This window comes from Hypanus sabinus, unplaced genomic scaffold, assembly GCF_030144855.1.
Source record: "Hypanus sabinus isolate sHypSab1 unplaced genomic scaffold, sHypSab1.hap1 scaffold_166, whole genome shotgun sequence".
NCBI lineage: Eukaryota > Metazoa > Chordata > Chondrichthyes > Myliobatiformes > Dasyatidae > Hypanus > Hypanus sabinus.
The window spans coordinates 667,885-685,210 of NW_026779742.1; positions in this window are offsets into that span (position 1 = coordinate 667,885).

The following is a 17,326-nucleotide window of genomic DNA, read 5'->3' on the forward strand; positions in this document are numbered from 1 at the left end:
ACGGTCCAATCAAACACTCCGGGGGTAAGACACAGAGTGATTATTCCACTACAAGGTCCCATGAAACACTCCCGGAGTCAGACACTGAGTGAATCTCAATCCACACCGTCCCATCACACACTCCCGGGGTCAGACACAGAGAGATTATTCCTCTACACGGTACAATCAAACACTCCCGGGGTCAGACACATAGAGATTATTCCTCTACACGGTCCCATCAAACTCTCCCGGGGTCAGACACAGAGTGAATCTCCCTCCACGCCGTCCCATCACACTCTCCCGGGGTCAGACTCAGAGTGATTATTCCTCTACACGGTCCCATCAAACACTCCCGTGGTCAGACACAGAGTAATTATTCCTCTACACGGCCCCATCAAACTCTCCCGGGGTCAGACACAGAGTGATTATTCCTCTACACGGTCCCATCAAACACTCCCGTGGTCAGACACAGAGTAATTATTCCTCTACACGGCCCCATCAAACTCTCCCGGGGTCAGACACAGAGTGATTATTCCTCTACACGGTACCATCAAACACACCCGGGGTCAGACACAGAGTGATTATTCCTCTACACGGCCCATCACACTCTCCCGGTGTCAGACACAGAGTGAATCTCCCTCCACACCGTCCCATCTCACACTCCCGTGGTCAGACACAGAGTGATTATTCCTCTACATGGTCCCATCAAACACTCCCGGGGGTCAGACACAGAGCGATTATTCCTCTACACTGTACCATCAAACACTCCGTGGGTCAGACACACAGTGATTATTCCTCTACACGTCCCATCAAACACTCCCGGGGTCAGACACAGAGTGAATCTCCCTCCACGCCGTCCCATCTCACTCTCCCGGGGTCAGACACAGAGTGATTATTCCTCTACACGGTCCCATCAAACACTCCCGTGGTCAGACACAGAGTAATTATTCCTCTACACGGCCCCATCAAACTCTCCCGGGGTCAGACACAGAGTGATTATTCCTCTACACGGTACCATCAAACACACCCGGGGTCAGACACAGAGTGATTATTCCTCTACACGGTCGCATCAAACACTCCCTGGGTCAGACACAGAGTGATTATTCCTCTACACGGTCCCATCAAACACTCCCGGGGTCAGACACAGAGTGAAACTCCCTCCACGCCGTCCCATCACACACTCCCGGGGTCAGACACGGAGTGATTATTCCTCTACACGGTCCCATCAAACACTCCCGGGGTCAGACACAGAGTGAATCTCCCTCCACACCGTCCCATCACACACTACCGGGGTCAGACACAGAGTGAAACTTCCTCCACGCCGTCCCATCACACACTCCCTGGGTCAGACACGGAGTGTTTATTCCTCTACACCGCCCATCACACACTCCCGGTGTCAGACACAGAGTGAATCACCCTCCACACCGTCCCATCACACACTCCCGGGGTCAGACACAGAGAGATTATTCCTCTACACGGTACCATCAAACACTCCCGTGGTCAGCCACAGAGTGATTATTCCTCTACACCGCCCATCAAATTCTCCCGGGGTCAGACACAGAGTGATTATTCCTCTACACTGTCCCATCAAACTCTCCCGGGGCAGACACAGAGTGAATCTCCCTCCACGCCGTCCCATCACACTCTCCCGGGGTCAGACACAGAGTGATTATTCCTCTACACGGTCCCATCAAACACTCCCGTGGTCAGACACAGAGTGATTATTCCTCTACACGGCCCCATCAAACTCTCCCGGGGTCAGACACAGAGTGATTATTCCTCTACACGGTCCCATCAAACGCTCCCGGGGGTCAGACACAGAGTGATTATTCCTCTACACGGTCCCATGAAACACTCCCGGGGTCAGACACAGAGTGAATCTCCGTGCACACCGTCCCAACACACACTCCCGGGGTCAGACTCAGAGTGATTATTCCTCTACACGGTCCCATCAAACACTCCCGGGGTCAGACACAGAGTGATTATTCCTCTACACGGTCCCATCAAACGCTCCCGGGGGTCAGACACAGAGTGATTATTCCTCTACACGGTCCCATGAAACACTCCCGGGGTCAGACACAGAGTGAATCTCCGTGCACACCGTCCCAACACACACTCCCGGGGTCAGACTCAGAGTGATTATTCCTCTACACGGTCCCATCAAACACTCCCGGGGTCAGACACAGAGTGATTATTTCTCTACACGGCCCCATCAAACTCTCCCGGGGTCAGACTCAGAGTGATTATTCCTCTATACGGTCCCATCAAACACTCCGGGGGTAAGACACAGAGTGATTATTCCACTACAAGGTCCCATCAAACACTCCCGGGGTCAGACACAGAGTGAATCTCCCTCCACCCCGTCCCATCACACACTCCGGTGTTCAGACACAGAGTGATTAATCCTCTACACCGACGCATCACACACTCCCCAGGGCAAACACAGAGTGATTATTCCTCTACACGGTCCAATCAAACACTCCCGGTGTCAGCCACAGAGTGATTATTCCTCTACACGGCCCATCACACTCTCCCGGTGTCAGACACAGCGTGAATCTCCCTCCACACCGTCCCATCTCACACTCCCGTGGTCAGACACAGAGTGATTATTCCTCTACATGGTCCCATCAAACACTCCCGGGGGTCAGACACAGAGCGATTATTCCTCTACACTGTACCATCAAACACTCCGTGGGTCAGACACACAGTGATTATTCCTCTTCACGTCCCATCAAACACTCCCGGGGTCAGACACAGAGTGAATCTCCCTCCACGCCGTCCCATCTCACTCTCCCGGGGTCAGACACAGAGTGATTATTCCTCTACACGGTCCCATCAAACACTCCCGTGGTCAGACACAGAGTAATTATTCCTCTACACGGCCCCATCAAACTCTCCCGGGGTCAGACACAGAGTGATTATTCCTCTACACGGTACCTTCAAACACACCCGGGGTCAGACAGAGTGATTATTCCTCTACACGGTCGCATCAAACACTCCCTGGGTCAGACACAGAGTGATTATTCCTCTACACGGTCCCATCAAACACTCCCGGGGTCAGACACAGAGTGAAACTCCCTCCACGCCGTCCCATCACACACTCCCGGGGTCAGACACGGAGTGATTATTCCTCTACACGGTCCCATCAAACACTCCCGGGGTCAGACACAGAGTGAATCTCCCTCCACACCCTCCCATCACACACTACCGGGGTCAGACACAGAGAGATTATTCCTCTACACGGTACCATCAAACACTCCCGTGGTCAGCCACAGAGTGATTATTCCTCTACACCGCCCATCAAACTCTCCCGGGTTCAGACACAGAGTGATTATTCCTCTACACGGTACCATCACACACTCCCGGTGTCAGACACAGTGTGAATCTCCTTCAACACCGTCCCATCACACACTCCCGGGGTCAGACACAGAGTGATTATTCCTCTACACGGTCCCATCAAACGCTCCGGGGGGTCAGACACAGAGTGATTATTCCTCTACACGGTCCAATCAAACACTCCGGGGGTAAGACACAGAGTGATTATTCCACTACAAGGTCCCATGAAACACTCCCGGGGTCAGGCACAGAGTGAAACTCCCTCCACGCCGTCCCATCACACACTCCCGGGGTCAGACACGGAGTGATTGTTCCTCTACACCGCCCATCACACATTCCCGGTGTCAGACACAGAGTGAATCTCCCTCCACACCGTCCCATCACACACTACCGGGGTCAGACACAGAGAGATTATTCCTCTACACGGTACCATCAAACACTCCCGTGGTCAGCCACAGAGTGATTATTCCTCTACACCGCCCATCAAACTCTCCCGGGTTCAGACACAGAGTGATTATTCCTCTACACGGTACCATCACACACTCCCGGTGTCAGACACAGTGTGAATCTCCTTCAACACCGTCCCATCACACACTCCCGGGGTCAGACACAGAGTGATTATTCCTCTACAAGGTCCCATCAAACGCTCCAGGGGGTCAGACACAGAGTGATTATTCCTCTACACGGTCCAATCAAACACTCCGGGGGTAAGACACAGAGTGATTATTCCACTACAAGGTCCCATGAAACACTCCCGGGGTCAGACACTGAGTGAATCTCAATCCACACCGTCCCATCACACACTCCCGGGGTCAGACACAGAGAGATTATTCCTCTACAAGGTACAATCAAACACTCCCGGGGTCAGACACATAGAGATTATTCCTCTACACGGTCCCATCAAACTCTCCCGGGGTCAGACACAGAGTGAATCTCCCTCCACGCCGTCCCATCACACTCTCCCGGGGTCAGACTCAGAGTGATTATTCCTCTACACCGTCCCATCAAACACTCCCGTGGTCAGACACAGAGTAATTATTCCTCTACACGGCCCCATCAAACTCTCCCGGGGTCAGACACAGAGTGATTATTCCTCTACACGGTCCCATCAAACACTCCCGTGGTCAGACACAGAGTAATTATTCCTCTACACGGCCCCATCAAACTCTCCCGGGGTCAGACACAGAGTGATTATTCCTCTACACGGTACCATCAAACACACCCGGGGTCAGACACAGAGTGATTATTCCTCTACACGGTCCCATCAAACACTCCCTGGGTCAGACACAGAGTGATTATTCCTCTACACGGTCCCATCAAACACTCCCGGGGGTCAGACACAGAGTGAAACTCCCTCCACGCCGTCCCATCACACACTCCCGGGGTCAGACACGGAGTGATTGTTCCTCTACACCGCCCATCACACATTCCCGGTGTCAGACACAGAGTGAATCTCCCTCCACACCGTCCCATCACACACTACCGGGGTCAGACACAGAGAGATTATTCCTCTACACGGTACCATCAAACACTCCCGTGGTCAGCCGCAGAGTGATTATTCCTCTACACCGCCCATCAAACTCTCCCGGGTTCAGACACAGAGTGATTATTCCTCTACACGGTACCATCACACACTCCCGGTGTCAGACACAGTGTGAATCTCCTTCAACACCGTCCCATCACACACTCCCGGGGTCAGACACAGAGTGATTATTCCTCTACACGGTCCCATCAAACGCTCCAGGGGGTCAGACACAGAGTGATTATTCCTCTACACGGTCCAATCAAACACTCCGGGGGTAAGACACAGAGTGATTATTCCACTACAAGGTCCCATGAAACACACCCGGCGTCAGACACAGAGTGAATCTCAATCCACACCGTCCCATCACACACTCCCGGGGTCAGACACAGAGAGATTATTCCTCTACACGGTACAATCAAACACTCCCGGGGTCAGACACATAGAGATTATTCCTCTACACGGTCCCATCAAGCACTCCCGGCGTCAGACACAGAGTGAATCTCAATCCTCACCGTCCCATCACACTCTCCCGGGGTCAGACACAGTGTGAATCTCCTTCCACACCGTCCCATCGCACTCTCCGGGGGTCAGACACAGAGTGATTATTCCTCTACACGGTCCCATCAAACTCTCCCGGGGTCAGACACAGAGTGAATCTCCCTCCACGCCGTCCCATCACACTCTCCCGGGGTCAGACACAGAGTGATTATTCCTCTACACGGTCCCATCAAACACTCCCGTGGTCAGACACAGAGTGATTATTCCTCTACACGGCCCCATCAAACTCTCCCGGGGTCAGACACAGAGTGATTATTCCTCTACACCGGCGCATCACACACTCCCCTGGGCAAACACAGAGTGATTATTCCACTACACGGCCCATCACACACTCCCGTGGTCAGACACAGAGTGAATCTCCCTCCACACCGTCCCATCACACACTCCGGTGTTCAGACACAGAGTGATTAATCCTCTACACCGGCGCATCACACACTCCCCTGGGCAAACACAGAGTGATTATTCCACTACACGGCCCATCACACTCTCCCGGTGTCAGACACAGAGTGAATCTCCCTCCACACCGTCCCATCTCACACTCCCGTGGTCAGACACAGAGTGATTATTCCTCTACAGGGTCCCATCAAACACTCCCGGGGACAGACACAGAGTGATTATTCCTCTACACGGTCCCATGAAACACTCCCGGGGTCAGACACAGAGTGAATCTCCGTGCACACCGTCCCAACACACACTCCCGGGGTCAGACTCAGAGTGATTATTCCTCTACACGGTCCCATCAAACACTCCCGAGGTCAGACACAGAGTGATTATTTCTCTACACGGCCCCATCAAACTCTCCCGGGGTCAGACTCAGAGTGATTATTCCTCTATACGGTCCCATCAAACACTCCGGGGGTAAGACACAGAGTGATTATTCCACTACAAGGTCCCATCAAACACTCCCGGGGTCAGACACAGAGTGAATCTCCCTCCACACCGTCCCATCACACACTCCGGTGTTCAGACACAGAGTGATTAATCCTCTACACCGGCGCATCACACACTCCCCTGGGCAAACACAGAGTGATTATTCCTCTACACGGTCCAATCAAACACTCACGGTGTCAGCCACAGAGTGATTATTCCACTACACGGCCCATCACACTCTCCCGGTGTCAGACACAGAGTAATTATTCCTCAACACGGCCCCATCAAACTCTCCCGGGGTCAGACACAGATTGATTATTCCTCTACACGGTACCATCAAACACACCCGGGGTCAGACACAGAGTGATTATTCCTCTACACGGTCCCATCAAACACTCCCTGGGTCAGACACAGAGTGATTATTCCTCTACACGGTCCCATCAAACACTCCCGGGTTCAGACACAGAGTGAAACTTCCTCCACGCCGTCCCATCACACACTCCCTGGGTCAGACACGGAGTGTTTATTCCTCTACACCGCCCATCACACACTCCCGGTGTCAGACACAGAGTGAATCACCCTCCACACCGTCCCATCACACACTCCCTGGGTCAGACACGGAGTGTTTATTCCTCTACACCGCCCATCACACACTCCCGGTGTCAGACACAGAGTGAATCACCCTCCACACCGTCCCATCTCACACTCCCGTGGTCAGACACAGAGTGATTATTCCTCTACAGGGTCCCATCAAACACTCCCGGGGACAGACACAGAGTGAATCTCCCTCCACACCGTCCCATCACACACTCCCGTGGTCAGACACAGAGTGATTATTCCTCTACACGGTCCCATCAAACACTCCCGGGGGTCAGACACAGAGCGATTATTCCTCTACACTGTACCATCAAACACTCCGTGGGTCAGACACACAGAGATTATTCCTCTACACGTCCCATCAAACACTCCCGGGGTCAGACACAGAGTGAATCTCCCTCCACGCCGTCCCATCTCACTCTCCCGGGGTCAGACACAGAGTGCTTATTCCTCTACACGGTCCCATCAAACACTCCCGTGGTCAGACACAGAGTAATTATTCCTCTACACGGCCCCATCAAACTCTCCCGGGGTCAGACACAGATTGATTATTCCTCTACACGGTACCATCAAACACACCCGGGGTCAGACACAGAGTGATTATTCCTCTACACGGTCCCATCAAACACTCCCTGGGTCAGACACAGAGTGATTATTCCTCTACACGGTCCCATCAAACACTCCCGGGTTCAGACACAGAGTGAAACTTCCTCCACGCCGTCCCATCACACACTCCCTGGGTCAGACACGGAGTGTTTATTCCTCTACACCGCCCATCACACACTCCCGGTGTCAGACACAGAGTGAATCACCCTCCACACCGTCCCATCACACACTCCCGGGGTCAGACACAGAGAGATTATTCCTCTACACGGTACCATCAAACACTCCCGTGGTCAGCCACAGAGTGATTATTCCTCTACACCGCCCATCAAATTCTCCCGGGGTCAGACACAGAGTGATTATTCCTCTACACTGTCCCATCAAACTCTCCCGGGGCAGACACAGAGTGAATCTCCCTCCACGCCGTCCCATCACACTCTCCCGGGGTCAGACACAGAGTGATTATTCCTCTACACCTTCCCATCAAACACTCCCGTGGTCAGACACAGAGTGATTATTCCTCTACACGGCCCCATCAAACTCTCCCGGGGTCAGACACAGAGTGATTATTCCTCTACACGGTCCCATCAAACGCTCCCGGGGGTCAGACACAGAGTGATTATTCCTCTACACGGTCCCATGAAACACTCCCGGGGTCAGACACAGAGTGAATCTCCGTGCACACCGTCCCAACACACACTCCCGGGGTCAGACTCAGAGTGATTATTCCTCTACACGGTCCCATCAAACACTCCCGGGGTCAGACACAGAGTGATTATTTCTCTACACGGCCCCATCAAACTCTCCCGGGGTCAGACTCAGAGTGATTATTCCTCTATACGGTCCCATCAAACACTCCGGGGGTAAGACACAGAGTGATTATTCCACTACAAGGTCCCATCAAACACTCCCGGGGTCAGACACAGAGTGAATCTCCCTCCACACCGTCCCATCACACACTCCGGTGTTCAGACACAGAGTGATTAATCCTCTACACCGACGCATCACACACTCCCCAGGGCAAACACAGAGTGATTATTCCTCTACACGGTCCAATCAAACACTCCCGGTGTCAGCCACAGAGTGATTATTCCTCTACACGGCCCATCACACTCTCCCGGTGTCAGACACAGAGTGAATTTCCCTCCACACCGTCCCATCTCACACTCCCGTGGTCAGACACAGAGTGATTATTCCTCTACATGGTCCCATCAAACACTCCCGGGGGTCAGACACAGAGCGATTATTCCTCTACACTGTACCATCAAACACTCCGTGGGTCAGACACACAGTGATTATTCCTCTACACGTCCCATCAAACACTCCCGGGGTCAGACACAGAGTGAATCTCCCTCCACGCCGTCCCATCTCACTCTCCCGGGGTCAGACACAGAGTGATTATTCCTCTACACGGTCCCATCAAACACTCCCGTGGTCAGACACAGAGTAATTATTCCTCTACACGGCCCCATCAAACTCTCCCGGGGTCAGACACAGAGTGATTATTCCTCTACACGGCCCCATCAAACTCTCCCGGGGTCAGACACAGAGTGATTATTCCTCTACACGGTCCCATCAAACACTCCCTGGGTCAGACACAGAGTGATTATTCCTCTACACGGTCCCATCAAACACTCCCGGGGTCAGACACAGAGTGAAACTCCCTCCACGCCGTCCCATCACACACTCCCGGGGTCAGACACGGAGTGATTATTCCTCTACACGGTCCCATCAAACACTCCCGGGGTCAGACACAGAGTGAATCTCCCTCCACACCGTCCCATCACACACTACCGGGGTCAGACACAGAGTGAAACTTCCTCCACGCCGTCCCATCACACACTCCCTGGGTCAGACACGGAGTGTTTATTCCTCTACACCGCCCATCACACACTCCCGGTGTCAGACACAGAGTGAATCACCCTCCACACCGTCCCATCACACACTCCCGGGGTCAGACACAGAGAGATTATTCCTCTACACGGTACCATCAAACACTCCCGTGGTCAGCCACAGAGTGATTATTCCTCTACACCGCCCATCAAATTCCCCCTGGGTCAGACACAGAGTGAATCTCCCTCCACGCCGTCCCATCACACTCTCCCGGTGTCAGACACAGAGTGATTATTCCTCTACACGGCCCCATCAAACTCTCCCGGGGTCAGACACAGAGTGATTATTCCTCTACACGGTCCCATCAAACGCTCCCGTGGGTCAGACACAGAGTGATTATTCCTCTACACGGTCCCATGAAACACTCCCGGGGTCAGACACAGAGTGAATCTCCGTGCACACCGTCCCAACACACACTCCCGGGGTCAGACTCAGAGTGATTATTCCTCTACACGGTCCCATCAAACACTCCCGGGGTCAGACACAGAGTGATTATTTCTCTACACGGCCCCATCAAACTCTCCCGGGGTCAGACTCAGAGTGATTATTCCTCTATACGGTCCCATCAAACACTCCGGGGGTAAGACACAGAGTGATTATTCCACTACAAGGTCCCATCAAACACTCCCGGGGTCAGACACAGAGTGAATCTCCCTCCACACCGTCCCATCACACACTCCGGTGGTCAGACACAGAGTGATTAATCCTCTACACCGACGCATCACACACTCCCCATGGCAAACACAGAGTGATTATTCCTCTACACGGTCCCATCAAACACTCCCGTGGTCAGACACAGAGTAATTATTCCTCTACACAGCCCCATCAAACTCTCCCGGGGTCAGACACAGAGTGATTATTCCTCTACACGGTACCATCAAACACACCCGGGGTCAGACACAGAGTGATTATTCCTCTACACGGTCCCATCAAACACTCCCTGGGTCAGACACAGAGTGATTATTCCTCTACACGGTCCCATCAAACACTCCCGGGGTCAGACACAGAGTGAAACTCCCTCCACGCCGTCCCATCACACACTCCCGGGGTCAGACACGGAGTGATTGTTCCTCTACACCGCCCATCACACATTCCCGGTGTCAGACACAGAGTGAATCTCCCTCCACACCGTCCCATCACACACTACCGGGGTCAGACACAGAGAGATTATTCCTCTACACGGTACCATCAAACACTCCCGTGGTCAGCCGCAGAGTGATTATTCCTCTACACCGCCCATCAAACTCTCCCGGGTTCAGACACAGAGTGATTATTCCTCTACACGGTACCATCACACACTCCCGGTGTCAGACACAGTGTGAATCTCCTTCAACACCGTCCCATCACACACTCCCGGGGTCAGACACAGAGTGATTATTCCTCTACACGGTCCCATCAAACGCTCCAGGGGGTCAGACACAGAGTGATTATTCCTCTACACGGTCCAATCAAACACTCCGGGGGTAAGACACAGAGTGATTATTCCACTACAAGGTCCCATGAAACACACCCGGCGTCAGACACAGAGTGAATCTCAATCCACACCGTCCCATCACACACTCCCGGGGTCAGACACAGAGAGATTATTCCTCTACACGGTACAATCAAACACTCCCGGGGTCAGACACATAGAGATTATTCCTCTACACGGTCACATCAAGCACTCCCGGCGTCAGACACAGAGTGAATCTCAATCCTCACCGTCCCATCACACTCTCCCGGGGTCAGACACAGTGTGAATCTCCTTCCACACCGTCCCATCGCACTCTCCGGGGGTCAGACACAGAGTGATTATTCCTCTACACGGTCCCATCAAACTCTCCCGGGGTCAGACACAGAGTGAATCTCCCTCCACGCCGTCCCATCACACTCTCCCGGGGTCAGACACAGAGTGATTATTCCTCTACACGGTCCCATCAAACACTCCCGTGGTCAGACACAGAGTGATTATTCCTCTACACGGCCCCATCAAACTCTCCCGGGGTCAGACACAGAGTGATTAATCCTCTACACCGGCGCTTCACACACTCCCCTGGGCAAACACAGAGTGATTATTCCACTACACGGCCCATCACACTCTCCCGGTGTCAGACACAGAGTGAATCTCCCTCCACACCGTCCCATCTCACACTCCCGTGGTCAGACACAGAGTGATTATTCCTCTACAGGGTCCCATCAAACACTCCCGGGGACAGACACAGAGTGATTATTCCTCTACACGGTCCCATGAAACACTCCCGGGGTCAGACACAGAGTGAATCTCCGTGCACACCGTCCCAACACACACTCCCGGGGTCAGACTCAGAGTGATTATTCCTCTACACGGTCCCATCAAACACTCCCGGGGTCAGACACAGAGTGATTATTTCTCTACACGGCCCCATCAAACTCTCCCGGGGTCAGACTCAGAGTGATTATTCCTCTATACGGTCCCATCAAACACTCCGGGGGTAAGACACAGAGTGATTATTCCACTACAAGGTCCCATCAAACACTCCCGGGGTCAGACACAGAGTGAATCTCCCTCCACACCGTCCCATCACACACTCCGGTGTTCAGACACAGAGTGATTAATCCTCTACACCGGCGCATCACACACTCCCCTGGGCAAACACAGAGTGATTATTCCTCTACACGGTCCAATCAAACACTCACGGTGTCAGCCACAGAGTGATTATTCCACTACACGGCCCATCACACTCTCCCGGTGTCAGACACAGAGTAATTATTCCTCTACACGGCCCCATCAAACTCTCCCGGGGTCAGACACAGATTGATTATTCCTCTACACGGTACCATCAAACACACCCGGGGTCAGACACAGAGTGATTATTCCTCTACACGGTCCCATCAAACACTCCCTGGGTCAGACACAGAGTGATTATTCCTCTACACGGTCCCATCAAACACTCCCGGGTTCAGACACAGAGTGAAACTTCCTCCACGCCGTCCCATCACACACTCCCTGGGTCAGACACGGAGTGTTTATTCCTCTACACCGCCCATCACACACTCCCGGTGTCAGACACAGAGTGAATCACCCTCCACACCGTCCCATCACACACTCCCTGGGTCAGACACGGAGTGTTTATTCCTCTACACCGCCCATCACACACTCCCGGTGTCAGACACAGAGTGAATCACCCTCCACACCGTCCCATCTCACACTCCCGTGGTCAGACACAGAGTGATTATTCCTCTACAGGGTCCCATCAAACACTCCCGGGGACAGACACAGAGTGAATCTCCCTCCACACCGTCCCATCACACACTCCCGTGGTCAGACACAGAGTGATTATTCCTCTACACGGTCCCATCAAACACTCCCGGGGGTCAGACACAGAGCGATTATTCCTCTACACTGTACCATCAAACACTCCGTGGGTCAGACACACAGAGATTATTCCTCTACACGTCCCATCAAACACTCCCGGGGTCAGACACAGAGTGAATCTCCCTCCACGCCGTCCCATCTCACTCTCCCGGGGTCAGACACAGAGTGCTTATTCCTCTACACGGTCCCATCAAACACTCCCGTGGTCAGACACAGAGTAATTATTCCTCTACACTGCCCCATCAAACTCTCCCGGGGTCAGACACAGATTGATTATTCCTCTACACGGTACCATCAAACACACCCGGGGTCAGACACAGAGTGATTATTCCTCTACACGGTCCCATCAAACACTCCCTGGGTCAGACACAGAGTGATTATTCCTCTACACGGTCCCATCAAACACTCCCGGGTTCAGACACAGAGTGAAACTTCCTCCACGCCGTCCCATCACACACTCCCTGGGTCAGACACGGAGTGTTTATTCCTCTACACCGCCCATCACACACTCCCGGTGTCAGACACAGAGTGAATCACCCTCCACACCGTCCCATCACACACTCCCGGGGTCAGACACAGAGAGATTATTCCTCTACACGGTACCATCAAACACTCCCGTGGTCAGCCACAGAGTGATTATTCCTCTACACCGCCCATCAAATTCTCCCGGGGTCAGACACAGAGTGATTATTCCTCTACACTGTCCCATCAAACTCTCCCGGGGCAGACACAGAGTGAATCTCCCTCCACGCCGTCCCATCACACTCTCCCGGGGTCAGACACAGAGTGATTATTCCTCTACACGTTCCAATCAAACACTCCCGTGGTCAGACACAGAGTGATTATTCCTCTACACGGCCCCATCAAACTCTCCCGGGGTCAGACACAGAGTGATTATTCCTCTACACGGTCCCATCAAACGCTCCCGGGGGTCAGACACAGAGTGATTATTCCTCTACACGGTCCCATGAAACACTCCCGGGGTCAGACACAGAGTGAATCTCCTTGCACACCGTCCCAACACACACTCCCGGGGTCAGACTCAGAGTGATTATTCCTCTACACGGTCCCATCAAACACTCCCGGGGTCAGACACAGAGTGATTATTTCTCTACACGGCCCCATCAAACTCTCCCGGGGTCAGACTCAGAGTGATTATTCCTCTATACGGTCCCATCAAACACTCCGGGGGTAAGACACAGAGTGATTATTCCACTACAAGGTCCCATCAAACACTCCCGGGGTCAGACACAGAGTGAATCTCCCTCCACACCGTCCCATCACACACTCCGGTGTTCAGACACAGAGTGATTAATCCTCTACACCGACGCATCACACACTCCCCAGGGCAAACACAGAGTGATTATTCCTCTACACGGTCCAATCAAACACTCCCGGTGTCAGCCACAGAGTGATTATTCCTCTACACGGCCCATCACACTCTCCCGGTGTCAGACACAGAGTGAATCTCCCTCCACACCGTCCCATCTCACACTCCCGTGGTCAGACACAGAGTGATTATTCCTCTACATGGTCCCATCAAACACTCCCGGGGGTCAGACACAGAGCGATTATTCCTCTACACTGTACCATCAAACACTCCGTGGGTCAGACACACAGTGATTATTCCTCTACACGTCCCATCAAACACTCCCGGGGTCAGACACAGAGTGAATCTCCCTCCACGCCGTCCCATCTCACTCTCCCGGGGTCAGACACAGAGTGATTATTCCTCTACACGGTCCCATCAAACACTCCCGTGGTCAGACACAGAGTAATTATTCCTCTACACGGCCCCATCAAACTCTCCCGGGGTCAGACACAGAGTGATTATTCCTCTACACGGCCCCATCAAACTCTCCCGGGGTCAGACACAGAGTGATTATTCCTCTACACGGTCCCATCAAACACTCCCTGGGTCAGACACAGAGTGATTATTCCTCTACACGGTCCCATCAAACACTCCCGGGGTCAGACACAGAGTGAAACTCCCTCCACGCCGTCCCATCACACACTCCCGGGGTCAGACACGGAGTGATTATTCCTCTACACGGTCCCATCAAACACTCCCGGGGTCAGACACAGAGTGAATCTCCCTCCACACCGTCCCATCTCACACTCCCGTGGTCAGACACAGAGTGATTATTCCTCTACATGGTCCCATCAAACACTCCCGGGGGTCAGACACAGAGCGATTATTCCTCTACACTGTACCATCAAACACTCCGTGGGTCAGACACACAGTGATTATTCCTCTACACGTCCCATCAAACACTCCCGGGGTCAGACACAGAGTGAATCTCCCTCCACGCCGTCCCATCTCACTCTCCCGGGGTCAGACACAGAGTGATTATTCCTCTACACGGTCCCATCAAACACTCCCGTGGTCAGACACAGAGTAATTATTCCTCTACACGGCCCCATCAAACTCTCCCGGGGTCAGACACAGAGTGATTATTCCTCTACACGGCCCCATCAAACTCTCCCGGGGTCAGACACAGAGTGATTATTCCTCTACACGGTCCCATCAAACACTCCCTGGGTCAGACACAGAGTGATTATTCCTCTACACGGTCCCATCAAACACTCCCGGGGTCAGACACAGAGTGAAACTCCCTCCACGCCGTCCCATCACACACTCCCGGGGTCAGACACGGAGTGATTATTCCTCTACACGGTCCCATCAAACACTCCCGGGGTCAGACACAGAGTGAATCTCCCTCCACACCGTCCCATCACACACTACCGGGGTCAGACACAGAGTGAAACTTCCTCCACGCCGTCCCATCACACACTCCCTGGGTCAGACACGGAGTGTTTATTCCTCTACACCGCCCATCACACACTCCCGGTGTCAGACACAGAGTGAATCACCCTCCACACCGTCCCATCACACACTCCCGGGGTCAGACACAGAGAGATTATTCCTCTACACGGTACCATCAAACACTCCCGTGGTCAGCCACAGAGTGATTATTCCTCTACACCGCCCATCAAATTCCCCCTGGGTCAGACACAGAGTGAATCTCCCTCCACGCCGTCCCATCACACTCTCCCGGTGTCAGACACAGAGTGATTATTCCTCTACACGGCCCCATCAAACTCTCCCGGGGTCAGACACAGAGTTATTATTCCTCTACACGGTCCCATCAAACGCTCCCGGGGGTCAGACACAGAGTGATTATTCCTCTACACGGTCCCATGAAACACTCCCGGGGTCAGACACAGAGTGAATCTCCGTGCACACCGTCCCAACACACACTCCCGGGGTCAGACTCAGAGTGATTATTCCTCTACACGGTCCCATCAAACACTCCCGGGGTCAGACACAGAGTGATTATTTCTCTACACGGCCCCATCAAACTCTCCCGGGGTCAGACTCAGAGTGATTATTCCTCTATACGGTCCCATCAAACACTCCGGGGGTAAGACACAGAGTGATTATTCCACTACAAGGTCCCATCAAACACTCCCGGGGTCAGACACAGAGTGAATCTCCCTCCACACCGTCCCATCACACACTCCGGTGTTCAGACACAGAGTGATTAATCCTCTACACCGACGCATCACACACTCCCCATGGCAAACACAGAGTGATTATTCCTCTACACAGTCCAATCAAACACTCCCGGTGTCAGCCACAGAGTGATTATTCCTCTACACGGCCCATCACACTCACCCGGTGTCAGACACAGAGTGAATCTCCCTCCACACCGTCCCATCTCTCACTCCCGTGGTCAGACACAGAGTCATTATTCCTCTACATGGTCCCATCAAACACTCCCGGGGGTCAGACACAGAGCGATTATTCCTCTACACTGTACCATAAAACACTCCGTGGGTCAGACACACAGTGATTATTCCTCTACACGTCCCATCAAACACTCCCGGGGTCAGACACAGAGTGAATCTCCCTCCACGCCGTCCCATCTCACTCTCCCGGGGTCAGACACAGAGTGATTATTCCTCTACACGGTCCCATCAAACACTCCCGTGGTCAGACACAGAGTAATTATTCCTCTACACGGCCCCATCAAACTCTCCCGGGGTCAGACACAGAGTGATTATTCCTCTACACGGTACCATCAAACACACCCGGGGTCAGACACAGAGTGATTATTCCTCTACACGGTCGCATCAAACACTCCCTGGGTCAGACACAGAGTGATTATTCCTCTACACGGTCCCATCAAACACTCCCGGGGTCAGACACAGAGTGAAACTCCCTCCACGCCGTCCCATCACACACTCCCGGGGTCAGACACGGAGTGATTATTCCTCTACACGGTCCCATCAAACACTCCCGGGGTCAGACACAGAGTGAATCTCCCTCCACACCGTCCCATCACACACTACCGGGGTCAGACACAGAGAGATTATTCCTCTACACGGTACCATCAAACACTCCCGTGGTCAGCCACAGAGTGATTATTCCTCTACACCGCCCATCAAACTCTCCCGGGTTCAGACACAGAGTGATTATTCCTCTACACGGTACCATCACACACTCCCGGTGTCAGACACAGTGTGAATCTCCTTCAACACCGTCCCATCACACACTCCCGGGGTCAGACACAGAGTGATTATTCCTCTACACAGTCCCATCAAACGCTCCAGGGGGTCAGACACAG